Source organism: Chenopodium album, chromosome 27 (assembly GCF_948465745.1).
Source record: "Chenopodium album chromosome 27, dcCheAlbu1.1, whole genome shotgun sequence".
Taxonomy (NCBI): Eukaryota; Viridiplantae; Streptophyta; class Magnoliopsida; order Caryophyllales; family Amaranthaceae; genus Chenopodium; species Chenopodium album.
In genome coordinates this window covers 5,231,935-5,244,668 of record NC_137860.1, presented here as the reverse complement: position 1 = coordinate 5,244,668, position 12,734 = coordinate 5,231,935, and positions in this window count along the sequence as shown.

Here is a 12,734-nt window from a genome sequence, read left to right as displayed (position 1 = left end):
CAAATTTATAAGATATTTATTTTAAGTTATAGTTTATTTTAGACATATGAAATATTTGAAGTTTTATTGAGAATAAAACTCTAAAAAAACAATTTTATCTTAATAATATAAACTTATCCAAATTTTGCTTATATATCAATCATGTCATATTATGATATTAATGCTTATTTGTTGCCAACGTGGTACGACACTCGGCAAAAAGTTGGAATGTCAGTGTCGATGTCTCATGAAATAATAGAAGTTTTATTGAAAATAAAACTAAAAAAACAATTTTATCCTAACGATACAAATTTATCCGAATTTCGCGTATATATTTCTCATGTCATATTAATGGTTATTTGCTGTCTTAATGGTGTGACACTTGGAAAAAAGTTGAACAATTCCATTTGCATGTACCCGGTGTACAATATTTTTACTGTACATCGGGTTTTTCCCACGTGCAACATATTTACTGTTTTTTTTTTTAAATCGCGGAATTTCATACCTAAAAATCAAAAAACGCTGAACAACAATGGAGGAGAGAGAAAGTGAGAAAACGCAGCTCTCGATCATCCATTGAGGAGAGAGAAAGTGAGAAATCGCAAAAATTGCAGAAAACGATCATCAATCGAGGAGAAAAAAGGTTAGAAAACGCAAAAATTGCAGAAATCGATCATCAATCGAGGAGAAAAAAGGTGAGAAAACGCACAAATAGAAGAATTCGATCATCAATTAAGGACAAAGAAAGTGAGAAAACTTACAAATTGCAGAATTCGATCATCAATGGAGAATTCGACTTTCGATACAACAAATTGCAGCAATCTCATTCACGAATTGCTACAAAAACAGAGGCAAATTGAGACTGAATTTGAAATCGATTTAACTCGATCGATTATAGAAGAAGAAGAAACTTATTGTTTTGGAGATGAATTCGTACCAATATTCAACCATCCAGACAATGCAGATGAAGCAATTGATAATGCAGATGAAGCAATTGAGAATGCAGAAGACGCTATTCACAATGCAGAAAATCAAGTGGTTCCTGATAAATCAATTGATTCAAATTCAGAACAAACAACCAAATCAAATGCAACTGAAGGTAATTTCTATAAATTTTTGAGATTGTATGCAAAAAGTAACCCTTTGAATACATAATTGTTACCCTTTTCATGCATAAACGTGACCGTACTTATGCCTAAATGTTACCCTCAGATTGAATGCAGAACTTTTGAGATTGCATGCAAAAAGTAACCCTTTGAATGCCTAAATGTTACCCTTTTCATGCTTAAAAGTGACCCTATTTATGCACAAATGTTACACTCAGATTGTATGCTGAAAATTCAGATTGTATGCAAAAAGTAACCCTTTGAATGCCTAAATGTTACCCTTTTCATGTTTAAAAGTGACCCTATTTATGCACAAATGTTACACTCAAATTGTATGCTGAAAATTCAGATTGTATGCAAAAAGTAACCCTTTGAATGCCTAAATGTTACCTTTTTCATGCATAAAAGTTACCCTATTTTCACACGAATGTTACCCTTTTTTTATGCTGCATGTGGTTATTATCTGATTTGTTTGTATTAAATAACAGATACAAATCCAATTGATGCTTCTAGTTTAGATCTTAGAGGATCATTTGTTGGTGTGGTAAGAGAAACTTTTGAAGAAATTTTGGAATTGTATGAAAAACATGCTGCTATACTGGGGTTTTCAATAAGAAAACATACAACTAGATTCAAACAACACACAAAAATAGTAACTGAGAAAAACTATGTGTGTTCTGCTGAGGGAAAGAGACATTCAGGTCAGAAGAAAACAAAGTTAGTTGAAATGGTTGATGAAGAGTAACAATGGAGGAGAGAGAACACGCTCGAAATCGCCAGTTAATTGGTTTTTAGAGAGAGAAAAACGAGGAGAGAGAAAGCTGAAGTGAATGAGTGAATGAAGAGAGAAAATCGAGGAGAGAGAAAGTTCTATTGTTTCTTTATTTTGGCAATCATTATGAAGCACGTGCCATGGCAGTTTTCTTGTCCGTAAAATCCGCCATTCAATAATGTTATTGAACACCGGTTTTTTTTAAAAATTTGTGAAAGTTGAAATGTCAACTGTTGATATCTCGTGGCTTGACTAATGGAAACGACTTTATATATTAGTGATATGATATTTTCCATGTTTATCGAAAAAAAAACTTTCATAATCGTCGAGAAATTTAACACCATTAACCATCCCACTATTAACCGCGACAGCATCACCTTTGTGTCAACCTTACTCTTGTGGACGGATAAAAAAGGGAATTTTAAGATTGGGCACAGAAGGCTCGCGAAAAGCTTGTTACCTAATTCATGAATGTTTTCCATACAAAACTATTTTTAATTTTTACCTGTAGTTTATGTGCTAGAATTTCCACTCTAAATTGTATCTTTATACACTTTGTAAGGTTGCTTCTTTTTTTTTGGTATTCTATTTTAATCAGATTATCTCTGTTCTTAACTCGTTAAATTTGGATACTAGGTTGTAATTCATACTTATAATGATGTAATTTTTTTTCATTATTGTATGACATAGGCATTGCGTGCATATTATGACACACACATTGCATGCATATTATAACTATCTCGTAAAGTAAAATCCCTACTCAATAAACTAACCTCCAAAATCATTCAAATTGAATTTGATAAAATCCAAGGATTGTAGACATTCTTGCATTATCCCATTATCCTCATCAATCCATCATATAACTAAATCATATTGTATTAATTGAATTGATGGAATTTATACTTTGATGCAATATTGTAATTTAAATATCTCAAGCAATGTATTATAAATATAAAAGTTTATAAACTTTACATATTTGAAAATAGCCTCCTCTTATTATGTATGTTTATGAGCTACATATATGCAATAACGAATTAATCCAACGTTAATATTGGTTATATGATTGAATAGCTTTTACAATATGTGTTTGGATAAAGAAAGGGGAAGGAAAAGAAGGGGAGGGGAGAGAAAGGGAGGGGAGGGAAGAATGATGAGTTTTCCTTCCAAATCTCTCCATTGTTGGAGGGATCAATTTCCTATAATTTAATCCATCCATTTATCTCCCCTCCAATTCCCTTCCTTCCTTTTTCTCCATTTCTTTCAATCCAAACACACCGTTATTCTATTTAATATTGATTATCATACATACAATTAGTTGGTATATCTCATATTTTAATTTAAACTTTTCAACATATTGGATCATCTTAATTTTTAACTCATTATTAAATACAAGTATTGTTTAAAACTAATGATGTAAAATTTTCTTTAATTAGGGTCTGTTCTGATTTACTGATCTGAGCTTAACTAAACTAAACTGTTTATGAGAGAGATAAATTAGGAATTAAACTGAATTGAACTGAAATTAAGCTACAGAGAACAGATCTTAATATATAACACACACATCGCGTGCCTAAAAAAAAGTAGTGTGAATAAAGATAAGAGAAAGATAAATTGTGCAATTAAAATAGCGTGGGATAATAAAAATTTAAAAAAGCAAAGGTGACTCAAACTCTAAAAACGATCCCAAAATGAAAAGTACTTATACTCCCTTTGATCCTAATTTTTTGCTTAATTCAAATATGTGTCAAATTTTAAAATCTTTGACTATGTTATATTCTTAATCTATAAGAGATAATATATTTATATGTGATTTTGTTGAATTTGTCCCATTGTATACTTTATTAATATCCAATCTAGTTTATATAGTGTATTTTTTAATTTATACATATAAAAATGGAGATAAAACAATTTTAAAACTCATTTTGATGACTACAAAAAGTTAAATATGACAAAATATTTTTAGGGACAGAAAAAGTACTATGCAATATCGTATACTTAAAATAATTTTCAGGACAAAATGTTTTTAGGAACTGTAATTTTTTTTTTTTTTTTTTAAATTTTTTTTTTGAGGGAAGGAGTATTGTGATATCGTATACTTAAAACAATTTCCATTATACTAAGAGAATAAACATAATTTAGGAAATTATATGTATACTGTATTTGTGAATTTTGACAAAATGGTATTTTTCATATGCTATCGCACGCGTGAAAAGTAGTGTCACGTGCTACACATGTAAGAAACTGCAGCACAATGACTGATAATTACAGATAATTAATTAAATTATTTAAGGGAGCAAGCAATACCATCTATAGTTGGTAGGTCACTAATTTAATTGCATCGAGTATTTAACAACTAATTAAAATACATTATCATGCTACTTTATGGAATTTAATGGAATGAATCAAAGAGTTAGTTAGAATTTCTTTTGCAAAAAATACTTGCATTATTAGAGTCTTAGAGATAGGGTTAAAACTAATCTTTTTGTATCAATGATTGTTCAATTTTTAATTACAAAAACTGACGATGATTTTTACCACCTTTTGCGATAATTGAACTTATTTAACTTTGTAAAATACAAATGTTTGCTTTTGCATTACGTCCATTGTTTTGGCACTGCCATATGTATGTTGCATCAACACATGTATGAAGACAATGCACTAAAAATTTCTTAAGTCAAAAGGAAGGGAGAAAAAAAAGAAAGACATTGTATTATTTGTATTGCACATGATTTTACTAGCTAATCTTATACTCTTATATTTAGGATTGTGCTCCAGTGCAAAACTAAAATCGAAATGGATCAGACTATGCCTAGAACTAGAATTCAAAAAATCGAGGGCCATTGATTAAAATTTGAATAATTCTAATTTAGACTGGTGTGGACTTGAGTTCGGATACATCGGTGTAGGTTCAAGTCTAGACATGCTATAGGATGATCAATTACGTCTTTAAAATGGTAATTAAGAGTATGATTAGAGCACCGGTCTAGGTTCAAGTCTAGACATTCTATAAGGTCAATTACGCCTTTAAGATGATAGTTAAGAGTATGATTAGAGATAATAAGGAATTATTGTTTCGACAAGGGTAATATATTCAGCTGCATAATAATAAGGAATTATTGATTAGTTTTTTTCCCTTTCTTCCTAATTTCCGTGTCTAATATACACCTCATTGATAATATATTCATGACAATATACCCATTTATTCCCAATCTCAATCCTATTTACAATTTTCGGCCTCTTTTAATTCCCACAAAACAAACATGGGACATAAACTTCCACTTCCTCGATGATTTTCCAATCTAAAGCCTCCATTGACAATTTATACATCAAACACCCCCACTAAAGGCAAACCATTTTATTGTACAAATGAAAAGGTACACAAGATATTAGGACAAACTTCTTTCAATGCTACGTTCTAACTTATCATCATGAGTTATAAAAAAAAAACAGTTACTATTTAAGAATGAATCAATATAAGGCGAACTTGCAACAAGGAAGCAACACAATCTGATGCTCTATTGTTTTCTCTTATAAATATGACATGACTCCATAAAGAAGAGACGAAGCGTCGATCTCCCTCATATTTTTCAGCTGACCTTTCCTTGCAAAATATTGATAATAAGTAATTATCTCCTTCAATGAACGAACCTATAAGAAATACTTGTATTATGGGATCGGGCTAGTGTAAGACCATTATGAAGAGCATAGTAATAAAAGAGGCACCAGTAACAATATTGAAATGACGACTACAAATATTATTACCCAATATTAAAGGGCATAATATTGATATATATTATTAGGTGAACATAACACACATTAAGGCCTTGTTTAGTTCACCTTATTTTCACTTATTTCAGAAAAATAAGTTCAGATCAGATCAGATTAGAAAAAATAAGTTCAGACCACATATGATCAGAAAAAATAAGTTCAGATCAGATCATCGTTTTATGTGCAGTTTTTTATCGCTATATACTTTTAATTTCGTAATGAAAAAAATTATGAAAATTACATATAAATAAAATACACATTATTATGAATCTAACAAGACTCCCACTTGATATATTTTTTCCTTATAGATTATCGTACATCTAACGTCAAAGTTTGGTCAAATTAAACAATCAGACCAGATCAGATCAGACCAGACCAGATCAGATAAGTTCAGATAAGCAAAAAATGAGGTGAACCAACAAGCCCTAAGTTGAAAAATACTTGTAAATTACATAATTCTCTATACTCTTTGCTTTCTGTTGCTACATTAATTAGGAAGATAAAGAAAATGCTATTTTGAAGATGCAATTTTATGAATATCTTAAGAATAGTATACACTTCACCAATAAGAACATTTATTATAAATCATGAATCTCATGTAAAAAGTAAAGGAAAACGAAGGGAAGATAGTGTATGGATTGAGCATATGCTAGAATTTCTAAATATAAGCATGTTTGATTTAGTACAATCAAAGAATGATGATTATCAACAACAAAGTCAAATGAGGGAATATGTTATATGTATGTAACTTTATACTATGTGATTGGGATTAACATTCTTACACTTTGTCGCCTTTTGTCTCCATATTATTCTTCACACTTTTTTCTTTTTTATTTATTTTAAGTTGCTTTTTCTAATTTTCTTTCTTCATGCTCTTAAATTGGCTATAACAGTTTGATCACATTGCTTTTGTCATAGGGAAGGAATATTAAGGCAGTGATTTCGTAACTGTGGCCCACCAAATTTTGGGCCATACTTGGGGCCCATTTCTGTCCAATCATGCTCTTATTAGTGGGCCCTGTCTGTCTTGCGTAAGACTATAGAACGCTGACATGGGCTTTGATTTGTGTTAGTGTCGTTGAAGTGGAGACTTGGGCCCACTACTTCTTTATTTTGCAAAACTTTTGCGATACACTATGGAAAGAAATTGAATAACAACACAAATAGACAAATAGTAGCCTAAACTAAATTTAAAAAATTAAAAAAATCTATGAAAACAGATAAAGCAAAATAGTGTATACATAACTTGTAAAAAAAAAATTTAATAATTGTGCGTTTTGTGTGCGCCTGACCACACTATGTAACCGTTTGGAAAAAAAAACAAATAACTTATACAACGCTAACCGAGTAATCTCTGTAGTACTGACCAAATAACCTGTATAATACTTGTATAATACTAACGAAGTAGAGCAATACAACTCAAAATAACAAAGCATTATTTACCTCTATTATCTTATAATGAGCTAATAAATGAAAAAAAAAATTGATAATTATTTGTTTTTAAGAAAAAAAAAATGGAAAACAAAACAGACAAAGTTTTCTTTCTTCTTTATCTAAAGAATTTAATGTTTTATTAAGTGGAGTAGGACTTAAAATATCCACATAAGTCCCGTGTAACACACAATTTAATCATATTTTATACAGATTTACAATAATTTATAATTCAACAATTTTTTTATAAATCAATCTCTTACAAAAAGTATGATAATGGTCCATATACTTTGTAAAATTTCTAGATAGTACATTTAAGGTTGTATAACAGGTTGGAATGATAGAAATGGAGGCCGCAATACGCATCCTAGTGGAGCTCCAAGGCCAAATGAAGGATGGGGCGGTGCACGTGGACGAGGGCGCCGTGGACAAGGACGAGGACGAGGACGAGGACAAGGACAAGGGTGTGGGTGTGGGCATGGTGGCCTAGGCTCATATCATGGCAACAGAAATGGTAACAATAGAGATGGCGGTGATTCTAGCTATGAAAAATGGAGGTCGGCGTGGTTGCTGAGGCTCATATCATGGGGTTAGACCTGAAGGAATTTCTAGTTTTGACCCATGTAGTTGGGTATTGTCATTTTTGGGTTAGATTATTAACAAATTATCATCTGATGAAACTAAAAATACAAAATTTATATTAAAATTGTGAATATCTTTTTAATAATGTATTTGCCTAAAAACTTTTGTATATGTAATTGCAAAAAGATATTTGACTTTGGGAGGGAAAGATTGCATTACATTGAAATTAGTTTTTTTCTTAATATAAAAGATGTGGAAGATTTGGAATAATATTTTACTTGAATGTATATATATAAATAATGGTAAAGTAGGTATAAAAATATTGTAGTGAAGACGACTTGGATATAAAAAAATTAGGGGTGTCCGTTTAGTTTTAGATTTGGATTTAGGTTAATCATATCCAATTTGAACTAAAATCCAGTTTTTGATTTTCGAATCTAATCCGATCCAAATTTCTCTTCAAATCCTATTCAAGCTAATCCAATCCGAATTAAAATTCGGTTATTTGGATATGACATGAAAATCCAAATTTAAAGACGTTGCATGCAAATTTTTACGGCTTAATGCAATTGTAAAAATAAAAATGCAATAATAAAATTCAAATCTTGACAACATAGTTGTACATGGTTAATACAAGTATTGAAAATATAATTTTAATTTACATGATTAATATTAATGTAACTAAAAATATAGTTTCACATGACTAATACTAATTTGAAGAATTTACATTAAGGAGAATCTAATAAGATCTCACATGAGTGCTAATTTATATCTATCGTATGAATAAAAAAATGTGGTCAAAGTTATTTTAGTTTGACCACATAAATAGTAAGTGAGTCGAACTTTCAGAAGCGGAGGTAGTATAAACAATCTTTCTTTGTAAACTCAGGGTTTCATGTATATTTCAGTTATTTCGATTTTTTGGATCCAAACAAGGTCAATCCGATCTCATCCCAAAATCTGAATTTTTTTTTAGAAACTTTCAATTCCATCTGATCCAATCCGATTTAAAGTTTAGATATGATTTGAATTAATATTTCGATTTGAATTGGATTGAGTTTCGGTTTTAATCCAATTAATGAATACCCCTTTCTATTAACTATTAGTAAAACAGAGTATGTTAACATCACCACTGCCCATATGTCGCTTTCTTAATAAAAATTTTCAAGCCTAAATGCAATGATGATGTCATTTTTTATTTTTTTATTTACTTAATTTATTTATTTATTTTTATTTTTATTTTTATTTTATTTTTTTTGTGGAGCTATCATATTTAATATTTTTGAAATTTAAGTACAGTATATTAGAAGTTTCTACACTACAACTAGCAATCTATTGTATGAAATTATTGAAATAAATTCAAATAGCTAACTAATAAATGACCTCTTATATTAAACTATGTATTATACATTGTAGCCCTCAAAAATGTATTATTCGTTGTAAACAGGTATGATACTATATTATAATTTTAATAAAAATAAAAAATTTTAAAATTACAAATATTTTTTGTATGTATGTTACTTATTTATATTCATGTATAATAGTCATTTTTTTAACATGTACAAATTACAAATAGGTTTTATATAAACCGTACATCGCATGAATTCTAACCTAGTAAACTTATAAACCCCTAATTAAATTTTTTGGGGGAAAATATTCTAACTGAAAATTGACAAGTACGTGCACTTTTTATTCATCCTTATGCCTTAGTACATACTTCACATTTTCACATTATAACTTATAAGTTATAGACTTTCTCTTTGCATGTTTCTTATTTTGTTTTCTGGTATTGGATGATGTTCAAAATTGTCGTAACCCTCAAACACCTAATATCTTAAGTTTAAGTACATCACTTTATTGTTATTCGGGTTGTAATTTTTGGATTAATTTTACCTTATCACTTGATATTGTGTCATATGTGGAGGTGATAACTGTTGTATAGTGTCGTGATGTGTAGAGGTAATAACTCCGATATAGGTTTGACCTTCCCCAAATGTGTATACTATAATACGGAGTATAACTTAGGCCCTGTTTTTTTGAGCTTCTGGGCAGAGTAGAGCAGATTTCAGGATAGCAGAGCCGAGCAGAGCCGAGCCGAGCATATTTGAACATTATTATTATTATTATTATTATTATTATGAGAAATGTTAAAATATGCTCGAAAATGTTCAAAAATGAGAAACTTAATTACTCTAGTTTGATTCGTCTTGATGAATACATTGTTAACATCTAGCTTTTATAATTTTTGCTAGTATATATAAGATATTATTATACTTCATGAATGAGAAATGTTAAAATATGCTCGAAAATGTTCAAAAATGAGAAACTTAATTACTCTAGTTGGATTCGTCTTGATGAATACATTGTTAACATCTAGTTTTTATAATTTTTGCTAGTATATATAAGATCAAATTAAAGATATTTGCGGTCAAATATTTGCAAATACTTGCATTGATTTATACAAACGGAAACATCATTAAGAAACGGATGGGGTAACTAGAGTAACGACATTTGTGTTCTTATATATAAATATATATGCAACTTATCAACCCTCCACTTTGTGCAAGTAAGAGTCTGTAAGACTAGTGATAATCAAACTTTAATAAGTCAACCTATACTGATTACTCAATTATCTCATTCATTATTGCATATGGTATAATGATAAATGTTAAACCTTAATTATTATCTAACAAACTTTGAATATTAAAAAGATATACGAAGTAATTGTTTATATATTTTTTACGTAAATATGCAATATGTTAAGACTTCTTTTGCTAGTTACGTTTAAGATCTTCTGACTTCTGAATTCTTTGTCTTTCAACCTTGTAAAAATGCTACATCATTTGAAAGATTTGATGAATTTGCATTCAATAAAAAATGATTAGTATCAACTCTGTCTAATTTCAAACATGATTCATTGATGTTTCTTAAAAAAAAAAAAAAAAAAAAAAAAAAAAAAAAAAAAAAAAAGATGCTACTGTATTTTCTTCTCTACTTTAGTAATTTTTTAGTAAAAATGTAATTTTAAGATAAGGATGTTAATTTTCTACCATGAGCATATACTACATTGACAAAGGTCGTCTGATATTCTTGCACCATTACAATAGTTTATTTATTTATTTATTATTATTATTATTATTATTATTATTATTATTTTTATTTTATTTTATTTTTATTTTATTTATTTTTTATTTTTTTTGTTAAGGAGGATCATGACCACATTAGATTTCAACCCTCATGATTTTTTTGGTCCAATATTTATAGGTCACACACTTGGGAGTAGAGCGAAGAAAGGGTAATAAGGAAATCCCTACTCTCAAGTACCCTCACTTGATAGGTTTGATTCAAATCCCATATCTCTAGGATATGAGATAAGAACCTTATTAAGTGAGCCAATATTTTTTTGGTTTATCATGTTCGTTTCAAAAAAAAAAAAAAAAAAAAAAAAAAAAAACTTTGTTGGTTTACCATTACCATATTGGTTGCATGTTTTTTTTTGCAAGTGTTTTATGGTTACAAAAAGTTAATTCCACATACCATTGATGAGGTTACACCGTCAATGCCAATTAGGAGTTGAGATGTTACTATCTAATCTATCTCAACATGATTTGCTTTACCTTTTCATTACAAAGGAGAAGGTGAAAGTCAAACGGGTTACAGTCTTACAAAGCCGATTGGACCTCGCTCGGATAAGGGCTTTGGTCTTTTTGTGATTGTTTTCTTCATTTTTTTTTTTAAAGAAAATCAAAATCAACAATACCTAATCAGAAATATATTTATTTCATTAAAATTATAATTGTTGTAAGTGTCAGTTGTATATTTCTTGCACATATCGCTAATACCACTTTTTAGAGAAATGGTCTAATTATTTGTTATGGTTATGATTCATTGACTTGTGAGGATGATTTTCATTTGATTCATTTAAACGTATTTGAAAATTTGATGATCATTGATCATGTACAATTTTTTTATTTACTTTTACTAACAAAGTGATTACAAGAAAAAAAAAATGAGAAACTTAATTACTCATCTTAACATACAATAATTTCATAAGGGAGATCGAACAACTACACTAATGAGACCACAGAGTCTCCTACTCCCCACAAGAAGACTCTCCACTATAATTAATAAAGGTATCAAAAAAATGTTTAAGATTGTGGACAATTTGTAAGTTAATTTTGTATATCATCATTTAACAAACATAAGGATAAAAAACAACGTAATAATTTTATTTTGATTTTGGTTTGGATCAAACCACCATCTTCTAATTTGGATTGAAATTTTGGTAGATAAGTAAATCCATTTCAATGTTTCAAAACAAATTCTTAATCGGATCCAATTTTACAAGGCCCAATTCAAATTGGACCTTCGAAAACACAATTACGGAGTAGTATTTTATCAACGTGTGATTATGATATGCATTACCAGATTTATACCACAGAACGTCGGTTAGCAAGATCCATATGGAATGAAATTAAAAATGTGTACCTAATTCTCTTAATATATGTCCACGAGCCAAAGACCCTATGAAATTATAAAAATAATTAATAAAAGTAATTCCAACAGCTTAATTTTATTTATTTATTTATTTATCTTTATTTATTTTTTTTAAATTTGGATTGAATTTGATTTATGGTGGGTTACAGTAAATTGTCAACCTCCACACAACTTTAAAAAACCCTATGTCCCAGCATAATTATCCCAATTATGTCAAAAGGTTATGACTTCTGAGAGGCCAATTATTCATGAAAAACCTAAGGGGACAACAAACAAGTATCATAATTCATAAACTCCATAAAGTATATAATAATTTTAATTTTTTTTCACTACCTTCTAAAAGCATAAAGTGAGGCCCTGTTCTAAGCATTCATAATCTACTCATGCCTCTTAACGGAAAAAAGGTAGTAAATCAATCATTTCCCTTCACCTTTTCCTTCTAGAGCCAAGCATAAATTTGCATTCTGCAGAGTAAGTGAGCCTTCCACTATCAAAAAGAGGGAGCAGTTTACGCTAACATTGTAACTGATAGACTGGTAACAGGGGCCAACAGCGAAAGGGCATGTGAGCGAAATCAGTTCTTTTGTAGCAACCCCGGA